Here is a 19442-nt window from a genome sequence, read left to right on the forward strand (position 1 = left end):
GGTGGCCTTTTTCACACCAGCTGAGAGGGAGGCCAAAATAACATACTATAAAAACCACCTATGTAGTCAGTTGGTCTCTGCCTTTCTGCGCCAACGTCCATCCTCAGACACTGTGGGCCCTGTGTGCTCGCGTTCCGCTGCCATGGCAGCAGGGGAGGGGTGGGGTGGTAGGAGCAGTGGCAGCTCCACCAGCAGCGGCTGCCTCAGTCTGCAGTCGATGATGAGTAGCTTTCTTCACCAGCGCAGTGAGGAAACTACTAACCAGCCGCAGCAGCAGCAGCATCAGGTGGACCTGGAGCAGGAGCTCAAACAACAGGCTTGGGCCTACTTGGACAGCACCCTGCCAACCGAGGTAGACAATCCCCTTGACTACTGGGCAACGAAACTTGACCTTTGGCCCCAACTAGCTGAATTTGCCCTTGAAAGGCTGTCATGCCCGGCCAGTAGCGTGGCATCGGAGCGCGTGTTTAGTGCGGCAGGAGGTATTGTAACTCCGCGGAGGACACGACTGTCCACCCAAAGTGTGGAGAGACTCACGTTTGTGAAAATGAATCAGGCGTGGATTAGTCTGGATTTCAAACCACCAGTTCCTGACACAACTGACTAAATCCGCCATGAATCATGCCCCAAACATGTGCCACTTTCAGGTCTCCTCACACTGCTGGTGGGTTCCATTTTGTCATAGGGTGCTGGCAGATTACGGGCCTCCCATTGCTGCTGCCAGGCCCGTAATCTGCCATGGACCCCTGTACCGCCTCCTCATGCTGCTGCCAGGTCCAGAGTGTCTCATGGGTCCCTGTACGGCCTCCCATTGCTGCTGTCTCCATCGCCACACTCTGCCATGTGCCACTTTCAGGTCTCCTCACACTGCTGCTGGGTTCCATTTTGTCATAGGGTGCTGGCAGATTACGTGCCTCCCATTGCTGCTGCCAGGCCTGTAATCTGCCATGGGCCCCTGTACCGCCTCCTCATGCTGCTGCCAGGTCCACAGTGTCTCATGGGTCCCTGTACGGCCTCCCATTGCTGCTGTCTCCATCGCCACACTCTGCCATGTGCCACTTTCAGGTCTCCTCACACTGCTGCTGGGTTCCATTTTGTCATAGGGTGCTGGCAGATTACGGGCGTCTCCCATTGCTGCTGCCAGGCCCCTAATCTGCCATGGGCCCCTGTACCGCCTCCTCATGCTGCTGACAGGTCCACAGTGTGTCATGGGTCCCTGTACGGCCTCCCATTGCTGCTGTCTCCATCGCCACACTCTGCCATGTGCCACTTTCAGGTCTCCTCACACTGCTGGTGGGTTCCATTTTGTCATAGGGTGCTGGCAGATTACGGGCCTCCCATTGCTGCTGCCAGGCCCCTAATCTGCCATGGGCCCCGTACCGCCTCCTCATGCTGCTGCCAGGTCCACTGTGTCTCATGGGTCCCTGTACAGCCTCCCATTGCTGCTGTCTCCATCGCCACACTCTGCCATGTGCCACTTTCAGGTCTCCTCACACTGCTGCTGGGTTCCATTTTGTCATAGGGTGCTGGCAGATTACGGGCCTCCCATTGCTGCTGCCAGGCCTGTAATCTGCCATGGGCCCCTGTACCGCCTCCTCATGCTGCTGCCAGGTCCACAGTGTCTCATGGGTCCCTGTACCGCCTCCCATTGCTGCTGTCTCCATCGCCACACTCTGCCATGTGCCACTTTCAGGTCTCCTCACACTGCTGCTGGGTTCCATTTTGTCATAGGGTGCTGGCAGATTACGGGCCTCCCATTGTTGCTGCCAGGCCCCTAATCTGCCATGGGCCCCTGTACCGCCTCCTCATGCTGCTGCCAGGTCCACAGTGTCTCATGGGTCCCTGTACCGCCTCCCATTGCTGCTGTCTCCATCGCCACACTCTGCCATGTGCCACTTTCAGGTCTCCTCACACTGCTGCTGGGTTCCATTTTGTCATAGGGTGCTGGCAGATTATGGGCGTCTCCCATTGCTGCTGCCAGGCCCCTAATCTGCCATGGGCCCCTGTACCGCCTCCTCATGCTGCTGCCAGGTCCACAGTGTCTCATGGGTCCCTGTACGGCCTCCCATTGCTGCTGTCTCCATCGCCACACTCTGCCATGTGCCACTTTCAGGTCTCCTCACACTGCTGCTGGGTTCCATTTTGTCATAGGGTGCTGGCAGATTATGGGCGTCTCCCATTGCTGCTGCCAGGCCCGTAATCTGCCATGGGCCCCCGTACCGACTCCTCATGCTGCTGCCAGGCCCGTAATCTGTCATGGGCCCCTGTACCGCCTCCTCATGCTGCTGCCAGGTCCAGAGTGTGTCATGGGTCCCTGTACGGCCTCCCATTGCTGCTGTCTCCATCGCCACACTCTGCCATGTGCCACTTTCAGGTCTCCTCACACTGCTGGTGCTGTCCATTTTGTCATAGGGTGCTGGCAGATTACGGGCCTCCCATTGCTGCTGCCAGGCCTGTAATCTGCCATGGGCCCCCGTACCGCCTCCTCATGCTGCTGCCAGGTCCACAGTGTCTCATGGGTCCCTGTACGGCCTCCCATTGCTGCTGTCTCCATCGCCACACTCTGCCATGTGCCACTTTCAGGTCTCCTCAAATTGCTGCTGGGTTCCATTTTGTCATAGGGTGCTGGCAGATTACGGGCCTCCCATTGCTGCTGCCAGGCCCCTAATCTGCCATGGGCCCCTGTACCGCCTCCTCATGCTGCTGCCAGGTCCACAGTGTCTCATGGGTCCCTGTACGGCCTCCCATTGCTGCTGTCTCCATCGCCACACTCTGCCATGTGCCACTTTCAGGTCTCCTCACACTGCTGGTGGGTTCCATTTTGTCATAGGGTGCTGGCAGATTACGGGCCTCCCATTGCTGCTGCCAGGCCCCTAATCTGCCATGGGCCCCCGTACCGCCTCCTCATGCTGCTGCCAGGTCCACAGTGTCTCATGGGTCCCTGTACGGCCTCCCATTGCTGCTGTCTCCATCGCCACACTCTGCCATGTGCCACTTTCAGGTCTCCTCACACTGCTGGTGGGTTCCATTTTGTCATAGGGTGCTGGCAGATTACGGGCCTCCCATTGCTGCTGCCAGGCCCGTAATCTGCCATGGGCCCCCGTACCGACTCCTCATGCTGCTGCCAGGCCCGTAATCTGTCATGGGCCCCTGTACCGCCTCCTCATGCTGCTGCCAGGTCCAGAGTGTGTCATGGGTCCCTGTACGGCCTCCCATTGCTGCTGTCTCCATCGCCACACTCTGCCATGTGCCACTTTCAGGTCTCCTCACACTGCTGGTGGGTTCCATTTTGTCATAGGGTGCTGGCAGATTACGGGCCTCCCATTGCTGCTGCCAGGCCCGTAATCTGCCATGGGCCCCCGTACCGACTCCTCATGCTGTGACGTTGCAACAAGGTGGAATTCAACCCTACACATGTTAGACCGCCTTTACGAACAGCGAAAGGCCATCACCGATTTCCTGATGTTACAAGCGGATAAAGGTACTCCCCTGTGTAACTTAGATGTCAGCCATTGGCAGCTCATGCGTGACACCTGCCGCTTGCTCAGGCCCTTTGAGGAGGCCACGCTATTCGTGAGTCGGCAGGACTATGGGATGAACGACGTCATTCCTCTGTTGCACGTCCTGGAACAAATGCTGTTAACAATGGCTGGTCAGGGTGCGGTAGACGTGGCGCACAGATCTCAACGCCACATGACCCCTGTGGGGGCAGGACAGGAAGAAGAGGAGGAGGTAGAGGAGGACATTGGTGCTCAGGAATTATTGAGTGAAATGGGTGGTTTTTCCACTCAGCGGACAGGAGTGGAGGAGCAGGAGCATCTGGTAGAGGAGGAGGAGGAGGAGACAGAGGACCCAGACGCACTGTGGCAGTATGCTGTGGAGATGGAGGCAGGGAGTCCCTCGCATTCCTTGGCACAAATGGCCCATAGCATGCTCGGTTGCTTGCGTAGCGACAGCCGAATAATAACCATCAGACATAGGGATGACTTTTGGCTGTCCACCTTGTTGGACCCTCGCTACCGTTCAAAAATGGTGGCCTTTTTCACACCTGCTGAGAGGGAGGCCAAAATAACGTACTATAAAAACCACCTATGTAGTCAGTTGGTCTCTGCCTTTCTGCGCCAACGTCCATCCTCAGACACTGTGGGCCCTGTGCGCTCGCGTTCCGCTGCCATGGCAGCAGGGGAGGGGTGGGGTGGTAGGAGCAGTGGCAGCTCCACCAGCAGTGGCTGCCTCAGTCTGCAGTCGATGATGAGTAGCTTTCTTCACCAGCGCAGTGAGGAAACTACTAACCAGCCGCAGCAGCAGCAGCATCAGGTGGACCTGGAGCAGGACCTCAAACAACAGGCTTGGGCCTACTTGGACAGCACCCTGCCAACCGAGGTAGACAATCCCCTTGACTACTGAGCAACGAAACTTGACCTTTGGCCCCAACTAGCTGAATTTGCCCTTGAAAGGCTGTCATGCCCGGCCAGTAGCGTGGCATCGGAGCGCGTGTTTAGTGCGGCAGGAGGTATTGTAACTCCGCGGGGGACACGACTGTCCACCCAAAGTGTGGAGAGACTCACGTTTGTGAAAATGAATCAGGCGTGGATTAGTCTGGATTTCAAACCACCAGTTCCTGACACAACTGACTAAATCCGCCATGAATCATGCCCCAAACATGTGCCACTTTCAGGTCTCCTCACACTGCTGGTGGGTTCCATTTTGTCATAGGGTGCTGGCAGATTACGGGCCTCCCATTGCTGCTGCCAGGCCCCTAATCTGCCCTGGGCCCCTGTACCGCCTCCTCATGCTGCTGCCAGGTCCACAGTGTGTCATGGGTCCCTGTACGACCTCCCATTGCTGCTGTCTCCATCGCCACACTCTGCCATGTGCCACTTTCAGGTCTCCTCACACTGCTGCTGGGTTCCATTTTTGTCATAGGGTGCTGTATGGCCTCCCATTGCTGCTGCCTCCACCGCCACACTGTGGCTCCACACTCTGGTTTTGGCCCCGTGACTGCCCAAATGAGTGAAGTGTGCGGTGATTCTAAGATCGACTGCACTCATCTGCATGTCATACTGACTGACAGTATTATTTCTCTTCCCCAGCAGACTCCAAGGGCATTTAAATTAAAGGTACAGTGTTCTGCACTAATATAAAGGCTCTCTGAAGCCTAGAAACACCCTTTTATAAGTTAAATTCGCAGCGAATATATTCGGCTCGAATCGATTTTTTTCCACGAATTCGCCGAATCAGCCGAATCGAATTTTTGAATAATTCGCTCATCTTTATTCAGAATGAAAGGATGCACATGGATCGGAATCAGGAGTGGACTGACAACATGGGGCCCCTGCGTCCTTGCCCAAACTCAAAAAAGCCTATGAAAAAGGTACAAGGGGCATCTCATGGGGCCCCCTAATGACCCTGGGCCCTCGAGCAGTGCCCGAGTTTCCAAATGGTCAGTCCGCCCGTGATCGGAATGAACAAATACACATTACAAATGGTTCAGAATGAACGGATGCACCTTGCACATGGTTCAGAATGAATGGATGCACCTTGCACATGGTTCAGAATGAATGGATGCACATGGTTCGGAATGAACGGAGGCACATTGCACATGGTTCAGAATGAAAAGATGCACATGGTTCGGAATGAACAGGTGCATATGGTTCGGAATGAACGGATGCACCTTGCACATGGTTCAGAATGAATGGATGCACATGGTTCGGAATGAACGGATGCACCTTGCACATGGTTCAGAATGAATGGATGCACATGGTTCGGAATGAACGGAGGCACATTGCACATGGTTCAGAATGAAAAGATGCACATGGTTCGGAATGAACAGGTGCATATGGTTCGGAATGAATGGATGCACATAGTTCAAAATGAACGGATGCACATTGCACATGGATCGGAATGAACGGATGCACCTTGCACATGGTTCAGAATGAATGGATGCATATGGTTCGGAATGAAAAGATGCACATTGCACATGGTTCAGAATGAAAAGATGCACATTGCACATGGTTCAGAATGAAAAGATGCACATTGCACATGGTTCGGAATGACCGGATGCACATGGTTCAGAATGAACGGATGCACATGGTTCGGAATGAACGGATGCACATTGCACACGGATCGGAATGAATGGATACACATTGCACCCTGTTCAGAATGAACGGCTCTGCATTGCACACTGTTCAGAATGAACGGCTCCACATTACACACAGCTCAGAATGAAGTGCTCTGCATTGCACACTACTCAGATTGAAGAGCTCCTCATTGCACATGGCTCAGAATGAAGTGCTCTGCATTGCACACTGCTCAGAATGAAGGGCTCCTCATTGCACATGGCTCACAATGAAGGGCTCTGCATTGCACCTGGCTCAGAATGAACGGCTCCGCATTGCACACTGTTCAGAATGACTGGCTCCGCATTGCACACTGTTCAGAGTGAACGGCTCCACATTGCACATGGCTCAGAATGATGGGCTCCTCATTGCACATGGCTCAGAATGATGGGCTCCTCATTGCACACGTCTCAGAATAGACGGATCCACATTGCACCGATGCATGTAATGTGCCCCATTATGCATTGTGGTAACACACCGGTATGGATGTATGTGTGTTTAGAGGTGAGGTTTTTTGTAGTATTAGGTGTGCATTGTTCTGCGTCACTTTGTGTGTTGACATGCATTATTGGAGTGCATTGATGCCCATTTTCAATGCATTTTTGAATTAAGGATTTCAAGTGGATAGGATTTCTTAGGATTGACCAAGGATTGTCATACCTGTTGCCAACACATGAAAACACTTTCTACGGGGCTTCCAATGCAAAAATATTCCCTAAAAGGTGTATTGTTTTAAATGAAATGCACTGCTGCACTTTCTTTGTTTGGTCGGGAGGACTCAAACCAGGGGTGGACTGACCATTAGAGCACTCGGGCACTGCCCGAGGGCCCAGGGTCAGTAGGGGGCCCCATGAAATGCCCCTGGTACCTTTTTATAGGCTTTTTTGGGTGTGCTTTGAGTGTGGTCAAGGACACAGGGGCCCCATGATCCCCTATTGCCCAGGGGCCCCATGAGCTCTCAGCCCTCCCCTGACTCAGACATGTGCATTCTGATGCACACATTAGAGTTCTAAAATCCGGCAGTGTAAATAGGCCCTTTATTTTGGTTTGGAGTAGCAATGAAAATAATGGGAAATCTCTCCAATAGGGACACCGAGTTAAAAACACATTTTAAATATAAAAATACAAAATAAAAAAATGGTGATCTCTGCCCTACACTATCCGAAATGTTCAAAGAATTGGGTTGGAGTTGGGCAATTAGAACAGGTTTGATCGAGAGTAACATGGCCAGAGGACTAGAAGTTGTCGCTGAAGGGTGCGGCCTGAAAATGGTATTTCCTTCTTACCCTTCCAGGCTTGGGTTAAACATGTTTGGCAGGTTTCCACACATTGAAAAAATGTTCGATCTAAAAACACGCAGGTGTCTAATCAGGCTCAGTTATGAAAAGAAGCTGTGATGAATGGACACATTTAATTCATAGTTCGTTCCGTGGGATCGGCACAAAACCTAGAGTAGATAAGTACTGAGCCTTGAAAATAAATTCCATTGACATTTTATTGCTGAACTGGCATAGCTGCATGAAAAATATTTCAGAGCTTAGTCACAGTTTTTTTTTTCTCAGAGAATAGGTGCAGGTACTCCAATCTCGCCTGAATCACCCTTTGTCTTCACCCCTGACATGCCTCTGATCACTTTCCCTTGTCTCCGCCCCCTATTCACCTCCTAGTACTGCTTCTTAGAGAATACAGAGCCAAGTATAATTTTGTGGTGTAAAGTAATTAGCATGCAATTTGTTAATGATAAAAGACCCCTCCAGCTACAATAGATCCTTCCCAACAACAACAGACCCCCTTCTGGCAACAATAGATCCCCCAGCATGAATAGACCCCCCTCAACAGTAGATTACCCCCAACAACATAAGAACCCTAAAGCAACAATAGATTCACCAGCAGCCAGCATCAATAGACACTTTCCCCTCAACAATAGATTCTTCCCAATAACATAAGAACCCTAGAGCAACAATGGTTCCCCCAGCAGCCAGCATCAACAGACACTTCCCCCTCAACAGTAGATTCCCCCGAACAACATACGAGTCCTAGAGCAACAATAGATCCCCCAGCAGCCATCATGAATAGACCCTCCCTCAACAGTAGACCTCCCCTAATAACATAAGGACCCTAGAGCAACAATAGTCCCCCAGCAGCCAGCATCAATAGACACTTCCCTCTCAACAGTAAGTTCCCCCCAACAACATAAGAGCCCTAGATCAACAATAGACCCCCAGCAGCCAGCATCAGTAGACACTTCCCTCTCAACAGTAGATCCCCCCAACAACATAAGACCTCTAGAGCAGCGTTTTTCAACCACTGTGCCGCGGCACACTAGTGTGCCGTGAGATATTGTCTGGTGTGCCATGGGAAAAATTGCAATTTCATCCGTAACATGTGGCCTCGGCTCACAAATAGACCAATCATTAGAACAGCAATGGGCAAACTACGGCCCGCGGGCCGTATACGGCCCGGCGGACCTTTTAATCCGGCCCGTGGAGCGTGATACTGTCAGGATGATCTGTCCCCCTCGACGTATCTGCGCATGTGCCGGAGATCGCCGATCGGCTGCTAATGCCTGAAACTGGCACATGCGCAGATACGTCGAGGGGGACAGATCCTCATAGGAGACAGATTTTCATGCTACACCGGAACGGCGAGAGGAACGCGCGGAGCAAAGGTAAGTAAATTGACACAGGGGGGGGGGGGCTTGGGGACTTAATATAGGGGATGAAATAATATGGGGGATGAATTACTATATGGGGGATGAATTACTATGGGGGGGATGAATTACTATGGGGGGGATGAATTACTATGGGGGGGATGAATTACTATATGGGGGATGAATTACTATGGGGGATGAATTACTATGGGGAATTAATTACTATATGGGGGATGAATTACTATGGGGGATGAATTACTATGGGGGATGAATTACTATATGGGGGATGAATTACTATGGGGGATGAATTACTATGGGGGATGAATTACTATATGGGGGATGAATTACTATATGGGGGATTAATTACTATGCTTACTATGGGGGAATATTACTATACTTACTATGGATGACACATACACATCATTCATCTACTCTTGGTCTGGCCCCCGGGTCCAATATATGAACCCACTGCGGCCCTCAAGTCAAAAAGTTTTTCAATAAATTTTTTTAACATTTTCTAATGGTGGTGTGCCTTGTGATTTTTTTCATGAAAAAAGTGTGCCTTTGCACAAAAAAGGTTGAAAAACACTGCTCTAGAGCAACAATAGGCCCCCAGCAGCCAGCATCAATAGACCCTTTTCCCATCAACAGTAGATTCCCCCCAACAACATAAGAACCCTAGAGCAACAATAGATACCCCAGCAGCCAGCATGAATAGACCCCACTCAGCAGTAGATCCCCCCAACATCATAAGAACCTTAGAGCAACAATAAATACCCCAACATCCAGCATCAGTAGACCTTTCATCCTCAACAGTAGATTTGCCCCAACAACATAAGAACCCTAGATCAACAGTAGATCCCCCAGCAACCAGCATGAATAGATCCCCCCAACAGTATATTTCCCTAATAGCGTAAGAACCCTAGAACAACAATAGATCCCCCATCAGTCAGCATCAATAGACACTTCCCCCTTAACAGTATATTTCCCCCAACAACAAAAGAACCCTAGAGCGACAATAGATCCCCAAGCAGCCAGCAGCAATAGATGCTTTCCCCTCAACAGTAGATTCCCCCCAATAACATAAGAACCCTAGAGCAACAATGGATCCCCCAGCAGCCAGCATCAATAGACCCTTTCCCCTCAACAGTAGATTCCCCTAATAAAATAAGAACCATAGAGCAACAATAAATACTACAGCAGCCAGCATCAATAGACCTTTCCTCCTCACCAGTAGATTCCCCCCCCCAATAACATAAGAACCCTAGAGCAACAATAGATCCCCCAGCAGCCAGCAACAATAGATACCCCTGACATACCTCTGAGCACTTTCATTTGTCTCCGCCCCCTATCCACCTCCTAGTACTGCTCCTTAGAGTATACAGAACCAAGTATCATTTTGTAACCTAAGAACCCTAGATCAACAATAGATACCCCAGCAACCAGCATGGATAGTTCCCCCAACAACATAAGAACCCTAGAGCAACAATAGATCCCCCATCAGCCAGTATCAATATACCCTTCCCCCTCAGCAGTAGATTCCCCCCAACAACCTAAGAACCCTAGAGCAACAATAAATCCAACAACAGCCAGCATCAATATACCTTTCCCCCTCAACAGTAGATTCCCCCAACAACATAAGAACCCTAGAGAAACAATAGATCCCCCAGCAGCCAGCATCAATAGGCCCTTCCCCCTTAACAGTAGATTCCCCCCAACAACATAAAAACCCTAGAGCAACAATAGATCCCCCAGCAGTCAGCATCAATAGGCCCTTCCCCCTTTACAGTAGATCCCCCCAACAACACAAAAACCCTAGAGCAACAATAGATCCCCCAGCATCCAGCATCAATAGATCCTTCCCCTCAACAGTAGATCTCCCCAACAACATAACCCCAGAGCAACAATAGATCCCCCAGCAGGGGCAGACTGACCATTTGGAAACTCGGGCACTGCCCGAGGGCCCGGGGTCAGTAGTGGACCCCATGAGATGTCCCTGGTACCTTTTTCATAGGCTTTTTTGTGTTTGGGCAAGGACACAGGGGCCCCTTCCCCTATTGTCTGGGGGCCCCATGAGTTGTCAGTCCGCCCCTGTCCCCCAGCAACAACAGCCTCCCCATTAGCTCAACACCCCAGCTACAATAGATCACCAGAAACATCAGTAGACCATCCAGCACACCTTAGCTGTTACATGCATTCTGTGCTGGAGGTGCTGGAACTTCATTCCCCTGTGTTCCAGCTGAGAAAAAGCCCTGGTCACAGTAGATGGCATTTAATTTGCATTTCATGGCATGGCACGTTACAAATCCAGCATGCATGTTAAGGCAGCCACGTCAAAGCAAGGGAGTCATCTTGTTATATATCGCTTTCACCTTGTACAAAGGAAGCTTATGAATGCACACAATAAAAATGGTTTTGAGCAGACAGGAAGTTATGTAGTGCATTTAGCCGGTATCAATAGACCAAAATCAGTTCCAGGATTCAATGCATGCAGACATATTGTAATATTGTAGCCCACGCCCCTGATGATGTTTTTCTGATGACAAAACGTTTTGGGTGGAGTCACGCCGAGTGACGTCATCACGCTCTGGACAGACAGTGACCATTTTGTCGGTTTGAAACAATACAGTTGATATTCCGGTTTGCATTAATGTTTGTGTAAGTGCAATTTTATAAATAAATACTGTGGTTTAGCTATTTACTACACTATGAGACAGCATCTCTTCTCTATATGGTGTTTGTTGCCCAATGAGAGTTTTGCCGTTTAAAGATCCTATTATCTGGGAAAGTGTCTGACAAGTTGCTAGAAGGAGTTCAAACTCAGGAGTTCATGTCACACCTTTTGGGCCAGATTTCTGCTCTATTTACCAGTCATTTGGGCCCCATAGCAGCTGCCTGGGCTAGTATGGCTGTTGTTATGCTACTGGACCTGTTTTGCTGCTGGACCTGTTCACTGGAACCATTCTTGTAACTTTTATACTTCATACCTGTAAGAAATATACAAACTAGTGGCGAGAATGGTACAAATAGCATATCCAGGGGCGGACTGACCATTTGCAAACTCGAGCACTGCCCAAGGGCCCGGGGTCAGTAGGGAGCCCCATGAGATGCCCCTGGTACCTTTTTCATAGGCTTTTTTGAGTTTGGGCAAGGACACAGGGGCCCCAAGATCCCCTATTGCCCGGGGGCCCCATGAGTTGTCAGTCTGCCCCTGAGCATAGCACACCTGGGTCATATATTACAATCTGATGTATGCATTCTCCAGAAGTCAGAACAATGCCAGGAGACAACTGAGAGCCTGAACCATGCCTTGTTAAGGTATATGCAGGACTTTTTTCAGTGGGAATGCGAGGGAACGCAGTTCCGGCACCTCCAGCACTGAATGTATGTAATGGCAAGGAGTGCTGAGGTGTGCTGGAGGGCAGTGGCATCCGTAGGGGGCGCGGGTGACACCATCACAGGGGGAGCAGGATGCCAGCAGAGCTTCTGGGCTCTGTGAAGGTCCTGGCTAGTTATTGGGGTGATCCCGCATTTCCGGCACAGTGACAGCTGCCCTGGTGTAGTGGTAAAATGAGTATACCAGACCCGTGAAGATATGTATCCCCTGAAGTAACTGCACATGTGCCAGTTTCAGGCCGAAGAAGCCGATCTCTGAGTTTAGCACAAATCTGCCACAGTTAACCCCTTACATCAAATCCATTTTTTTTAGCAAAATAAAATATGGCATTCAGTTCTGCTTCTTCTAAATCTTCTGCATTCCAATCCTCTCATTCACCCGAACCCCAATCCGTGGCCTTGATTTCCCATGTAAGGAGGGCTCTTTGGCTTGCAGGATTTCTGCTGGAGCCACCCTTATGTGTGCTCACAGAATATATGCAGCCACTGCCTGCTCTGGCAGCCTGGAGGCAGAGAATAACGTTGTGGCACCAGCCCGTGGGCAAGATGGTGTTAAGAACAAATTTTCTTGTCACTGTGGTTGGGAATTAATGTCGATTCCCACCACTAACCATTAGAAAATTGAACAAATTAAACATTTCTAATGAAATTCCGCTAGTGTATGGCCAACTTTAGGCTAAGTACTACTTTGAACATCTACCAAAAACCACAATTTTGGTTTAGGGTGGACTGGCCCTTTAGTGTGTAATTAAGTAATTTGGTAACATAGGTAAGCAGAACATACACATTGTTTAGGTAAAACAGACACAGAAACAATGTAGTTATGAAAATCAGAATTATAGAAATAAATTTACACTTTTTGGATTTTCATTTACGTATTTGCCCTTCCTGATTTTTAATTGTTTTTTTTTTTTTTGCATATTTGTCACTCTTAAATGATTTGCTATGACTCTCACCATGATTTGCTGGACTCCCAAAGCCTTGGAAATGGCCTTGTAACCCTTTCCAGACTGATACATGTCAATTACTTTGTTTCTCTTCCATTCTTGAATTTATTTACATGTATTGCTTTCAGCATGCTTCAGTGTCAGACAACTTCTAGTTAAGAGATTTCTTGATTCAACAGGTCTGGTAGTAATGAGGCCTACTTGTGGCAAGTGAAATTTAACTCAGCTTTCCAAAAAATGTGGTTAATAACAGTTCATTCATGATTTAGCAAAAGGGGGGGGTAATTACTTTTTTTTATATAGGGCTAGGCAAGATTGGACAGCTTTTTTTACCCCCTTAATAAATGAAAGCAGCCTTTAAAAACTGCATTTTATTTACTTGGATCACCATTTGTATAATAACATTTTTTGATGATCTAAATCATTTAGGTGTGACAAATATGTGAAAAATAGGAAAGGGTAAAATACTTTTTCACAGCACTGTATATGCTAACAAGGTTTCTAGTAATACTAAACCATTTTTCAAGTTACAAATGTGTCAACAGGTCTTCACCTTGTGTCATCAATGCACTATACATACCAGAATGGATGTGTCAGTCTGGACAAGCCTCGCCCTGGGGTGGTTATACCTGATTTACTGGGGCTGTGACTTTGCTGACCTCTTGATGTGCAGGGACAAGCCTAAGCTCATATAGGAGACACATTCACTAAAGAATTACTAAATAAATGTGTCTGTTTGTGTTATCCATCTTGGGATGGTTTTGGTGTCAATTTTACCAGATATGCTGAAGACACGCATGTGTCATATGACATGTGTGTTGCATTCATTTTAACTTTAATCAGTTGTAATTATTATGGGTGTACCTCAGTTTACGAACGCCTCAGTTAACCTAATTTTCAGTTTACGAATGAAAACCCATTGAAAATGAAGCCTTGGTTTACAAATTTTTTACAAATTTGTTTTTTTTGCAATACGAAGTTTATGTTGGTGCCGATTTTTTTTAAAATGCAATTTTTTTTCCTCACTATAGCTCTCAGAATTAGCTGTCACTTTCCCCAGGGCTAAATGATACTTTTGTTTCTTTTATCTCAGGAAACCAACTAAAATTAAACAGTTTTTCTTTTAACTTGGGAAATAAAGTGAAAGGAAACTTTCTTTCTTTTAGCTGGGGGGAAAGTGACAGCTAAATCTCTGAGCTATAGTGGAAGAAAAAAAAAAGCGATAATTACATTTAAAATCTGGCACTGACCTATAGTGACAGCGACTTTTATTTTTTTTTTTTACTTTTTTATGACCTCCAGAACGGATTAATTGTTTTTTCGTTGCATTCCTATGGGAAACCGCATTTCGGTTTACAAATTTTTCGCAATATGAAACGTCCTGGAGAAAGCATTACATTCGTAAACCGAGGTACACCTGTATATTAATGCATGTAATTTTGAAGGACTCATCTATTGACCTCAATACAAAGGGCCAAGAGACTGTTTTCCATTGCACCTTAATGCAAAGAGGTGGTGTGAACAAGTTCCTAGTAATGAAAACAGTAGACATAAACCCATTAATGCATTTCGCCTGAATTGGAAAATGGATGTCAATGCATCTGGTGTGAACAGACTCTAAGTTGTTCTAGCTAAGATAATTATTATCTAGGGTTTCACTTAAGCTGGTCATAGAATGTTTGTTTGAATCTCGGCCGGTTCAGCAGGAACGGTGTATGGGCAGGCTGAATGTACCCACGTTGATTGATCAACCTGGGCACAACCAACCTGCTGGATTTTAAATGCAATTATCGCTGGCGGTTTCCCCTGCCCCCGCTGGGAGAGCCCAATAGCTCAGCGGCAGGGGATCCCCTATCAACACTGTTCACAGGAAAGAAATTTCCACTGTCTATGGCCTACCTTAAATATACAGGTGAAACTCGAAAAATTAGAATCTCATGCAAAAGTTAATTTATTTCAGTAATGCAACTTAAAAGGTGAAACAAATAAATGAGATTCCAATTCCGGGATGTAAAGACCTGCGGGCTTCAGATGCCCAGAGCCATCATGGCACCTGCCTGCTTCCGAGATCCTGGTAAAGTTTAACTTATTTTAAAGTAATTACAATGCTATCACTAATTACTCTATCCAATTGTTAATGCTAATGTAAAGGAAAATGTGGATCTACTTTAAAAAAAAAAAGTATTCTGGGGACTGGAGCTCCGCTTTAAGGAATACATTGTTGTTTCTTTTCTACACACAACCTGCTAATTAGACAATGAAGGAGTAGCAACACACCAAATAATCAACTCTGTTCTCTCCTTCTATCAGCATGGCATTTCTCTGCACATGTGCACCCAGCAGAGACTGATTGGCTCATGGGGTTGTCCCACCCTCTTTAAGTCTGAGTATGGGCATGTTGGGGATGACAGAGGATTATTTCAAGACAGGTTTTGGTTCTTATGGTTTTCTTTGTGCTTTTATGTATACATTTTAAATTATTTAGAGAAGAATAAGCAAATGCATTAGGCTGTTTTTACCTCTGCCTGTAGTTAAACTTTAACTTGATCTTAAAGTTTAAGTGTAATATATAGCCCAAACCAGGGGTGGACTGACCATTTGAGCACTCGGGCACTGCCCGAGGGCCCGGGGTCAGTAGGGAGCCCCATGATGTGCCCCTGGTACCTTTCATTGGGTTTTTCATTGGCTTTTTTGGGTGTGGGCGAGGACACAGGGGCCCCATGATTCCCTATTGCCCGGGGGTCCCATGAGTTGTCAGTCCACCCCTGGCCCAAACGTTCTTTTTCTGGTTTTGATTAAAGGGAAAGGTCAGCTTTAGAATCCAGATATTGAAGATTTAGCTTTATAGTAGATGTCCATTTTTATTTCATGGGCTTTTGTCTTCACACTGAGATGGGTGACCCAGTCCGTAAATGAACAGGTTGTCCATGGTCATTGAAATATCCAAAAACACCCTGGTGAAACATTATACAACTCCATGCTAAGTGATATAAGGTCATTCAGCCCTATCCGACAACATTCCTCATCACTTTCTGAAGCCCTTTGAGTGACCTTCTGTGAGATAATTGAAGTCCTTTCTTTGGAAAAATCCAGTTTTTCCACTAATGTTTATATGTACTTAAATTTCACTGCAGGTTTGTACAAGGTTGTTGGTCAGCCTGATTTCTGCTTCAGTTTGTTGTATTAGTAAACCTAGCAATGCAGGACGAGTGCATAAACAACGGAAAAAGAGTGCTAAGAGCTGCAAGTGCTTGATACCCTTGACAGAGGTTAGATCGTTGGGAAAGCTTTGATTTGTAAGAGCTTTTCAAAGTCTTGCAACTCTAGTATAGTTAGATGTAATGACCACTAGACTAGGGCACCTCAATTTATTTTGCTAACAATTCAGAACCGAAGCCCCGTACACATAATGATTGTCCGTTTTGTTGTTGTTTTTTTTTTTTTTTTTTGCATGCTAGTCTCATATCGAAAATGAATAGGCTACTACAGTTGTGAAAGTCCTTGTAAGACAGAATACAACTTTCCTCAATGATGTAATGTATTCCTTCATTCCTGAGCGTGCTCGGTCTTGGTCTCTCTAATTGTTTCTGATTAAATGAAAATCGTTTGTTCTGTTATCATATAAGAAACATTTTCGTGCTTCTCCCTTCGGATAATTTTGCATTAACTGCCATGATCGGCTCTTGAAACCTGTGTATTAACAATGAGGTTATTGGACAATCGCTCCGAAAGTGCTATTTTCCATCTGATTTTCTCATCTTGTGTACTAGGCATAAGTATAGGAATCCAGAGTGGGAGATTGGTAAATACATTGGAGTTGATTTACTAAAACTGGAGTGCAAAATCTGGTGCAGCCAGGGGCGGACTGACCATTTGGAAACTCAGGCACTGCCCAAGGGCTCGGGGTCAGTAGGGGGCCCAATGAGATGCCCCTGGTACCTTTTTCATAGGCTTTTTTGAGTTTGGGCAAGGACACAGGGGCCCCATGATCCCCTATTGCCCGGGGGCCCCATGAGTTGTCAGTCCACCCCTGGGTGCAGCTGTGCATGTTAGTGAGTCGGCTTCTAACAGCTTGTTTAATTAAGACAAAAAAAATAGAAACTGATTGGTTTCTATGCAGAGCTGCACCAGATTTTGCATTCTATGGTCCAAACCCAACCAGTGGGTATTGGCAGAGTGATTAAAAATGGAAATGCCTTCCTTTTCTGCTCCCCAATGTACTTCTCCTTGTCAAGCTACCAAGAGTGAGAATTTTCTGCTGTTTATTTTGTTTTTGCTATCTCTCTGTGTTACTCTTCTGGCCTGGGAATGCCTGATAGGCTATGTTTTGTAATCACTTACAATACTTCTCATATACCTAAATAAAGAGAAGACTTAAAAAAATTGAAATGCCGCATTGAAATATTCAGCTTCACACACAAGTTTATTCCAATGTTTGTAAAGTCAACACATTTCAGGGACTGTATCTCTACCCCCTTCATCAAGAGAAAATATAAATTTAAGGATGCCACTAGTACTAGTAACATTAACTCTCTGGAATCGGCCTTCAAAGTTTTGGCCTGAGGGCATATGGTCCCATCCAGACTAACAAATCTCTATCCAGGTCTATCAGATAAGTGCATTCATGGCTGTTACACTATTGGTAATGTCCTGCACTTGTGGTGGACCTGCCAAATGTTAGGCAGGTTCTGGATTAAAGTATTAAAATTTTTACAAAGCATATTCTTTTTTTGCTTAACTAAAGATTCGTGGAAGAATTTACTTCATTTGAGGAGGCAAGGTGAAGGATCTCCTTCTTTTTTTTTTTCTTAAGGTAAAGGTTACCAAGCATATGTAGCACTACCCTCGTAGGAGTTGCAAAGATTTCGGGTCCCCTATAGTCCGCAACGGGGGAATGAATTGCTGAATAACCCCCAATCCACCTTCCCACCACTGACACTCTTTGGTGGCTCTCCTGAGGAATGGCTGTCCTCACTGAGTGGCTCCTTCCGGACAGATGGTGCAGGGCTAGAGGGTGAGGCTGGCTTCTTTGGAAAATCTGCTGGTGTGTGCTGGGCCTGTCAGCAGCATCTCCGGGTAGGAAGTAAGTCACTGCAGGCCAGCCTCTACTGATGGGGTCTATTGGCAGTGCAGGGGAGTCACAGTCCCGAGACTCTACCCCTTTCTGAAACTCTAAAGCAAGACATCCTCCAATCTTCCATCATTCCTGCTTTTCAGTCAGGGGTGGACTGACAACTCATGGGGCCCCCGGACAATAGGGGATCATGGGGCCCCTGTGTCCTTGCCGAAACTCAAAAAAACCTACGAAAAAGGTACCAGGGGCATCTCATGGGGCCCCCTACTGACCCCGGTCCCTCGGGCAGTGCCTGATTTTCCAAATGGTCAGTCCGCCCCTGTTTTCAGTACACAGTGTGTAGGTTGGCTGTATATGTGCACAGTGCCAGATGTATATGTAGATGGCTGTATATGTGCACACGCAACAGCCTGGTCAATGGCACCTCACAGTGCCCACACCTGATCCATGCCCTAATCAGGGCGGTCGGTCTCCAGCACTCAGGACATAACACAGTCTCTCCATTCCCTCCATGAGTCCCAGAGCAAAGCAGCCGTTATGCAATACAAAGTTTTGCAGACCCATTGGAAGTGCAGCCGCCATCTTCCTCCTCTCTGGCTCTCTCCCAGCGTGCTGGGTGTACTGGGCAGATATATGGGCTTGGCCACACCCTTCCTCATGACTCTTTGGTGCCAGCCAGTCTGCCCGCTCTAGCGTTAACCCATGATTTTCCAGGCAAGAGTGAACTGACTAACTTAGCAGGAACTGTAGTGGTGATGTTCAGCAGTGGTTGCAATGAGCAGCAGCAGCAGGACATGAAGCACACACCCCGCTGAACACAGGTGCACAAATAAAGTCTCTAGGCCCAACTAGTGTAAAGCAGATGGGCATTTGTAATCCACAGGGTAGCAGGCCATACAGGTCTTTACAGCAAAGTTTCTCTTCTGGAGAGCTATGCAGCATCTCTCGTAGTATTATCACCGGACCCCAGATGACTCCTCTCCTCATCTAGCTGTACTGGGTGAATCCCTGGGCAGGGGATCCAGTGCTTACCACTGCAGTGTGAAACAGTCCTGGGTAAGATAGTAAATTCAGTTTCCCACTAGAGTGCCTCTTTCCCCTTACTGGCCCAGGGGGTGCAGGTTTACTCACTTGGTCCCTCTCCTGTGCTGCTGGTGGGTCATTGGCTACTACTAGTCCTTCTAGCTGGGCCACTTCTTCCCTGCCACACAGGTGGTCATCTCTCATGGGGCCGTGAATTCTTAAGTTTAAAAAAA

This window comes from Staurois parvus, unplaced genomic scaffold, assembly GCF_062004578.1.
Source record: "Staurois parvus isolate SC_StPar_1 unplaced genomic scaffold, SC_StPar_1.0 ptg000151l, whole genome shotgun sequence".
Lineage (NCBI taxonomy): Eukaryota > Metazoa > Chordata > Amphibia > Anura > Ranidae > Staurois > Staurois parvus.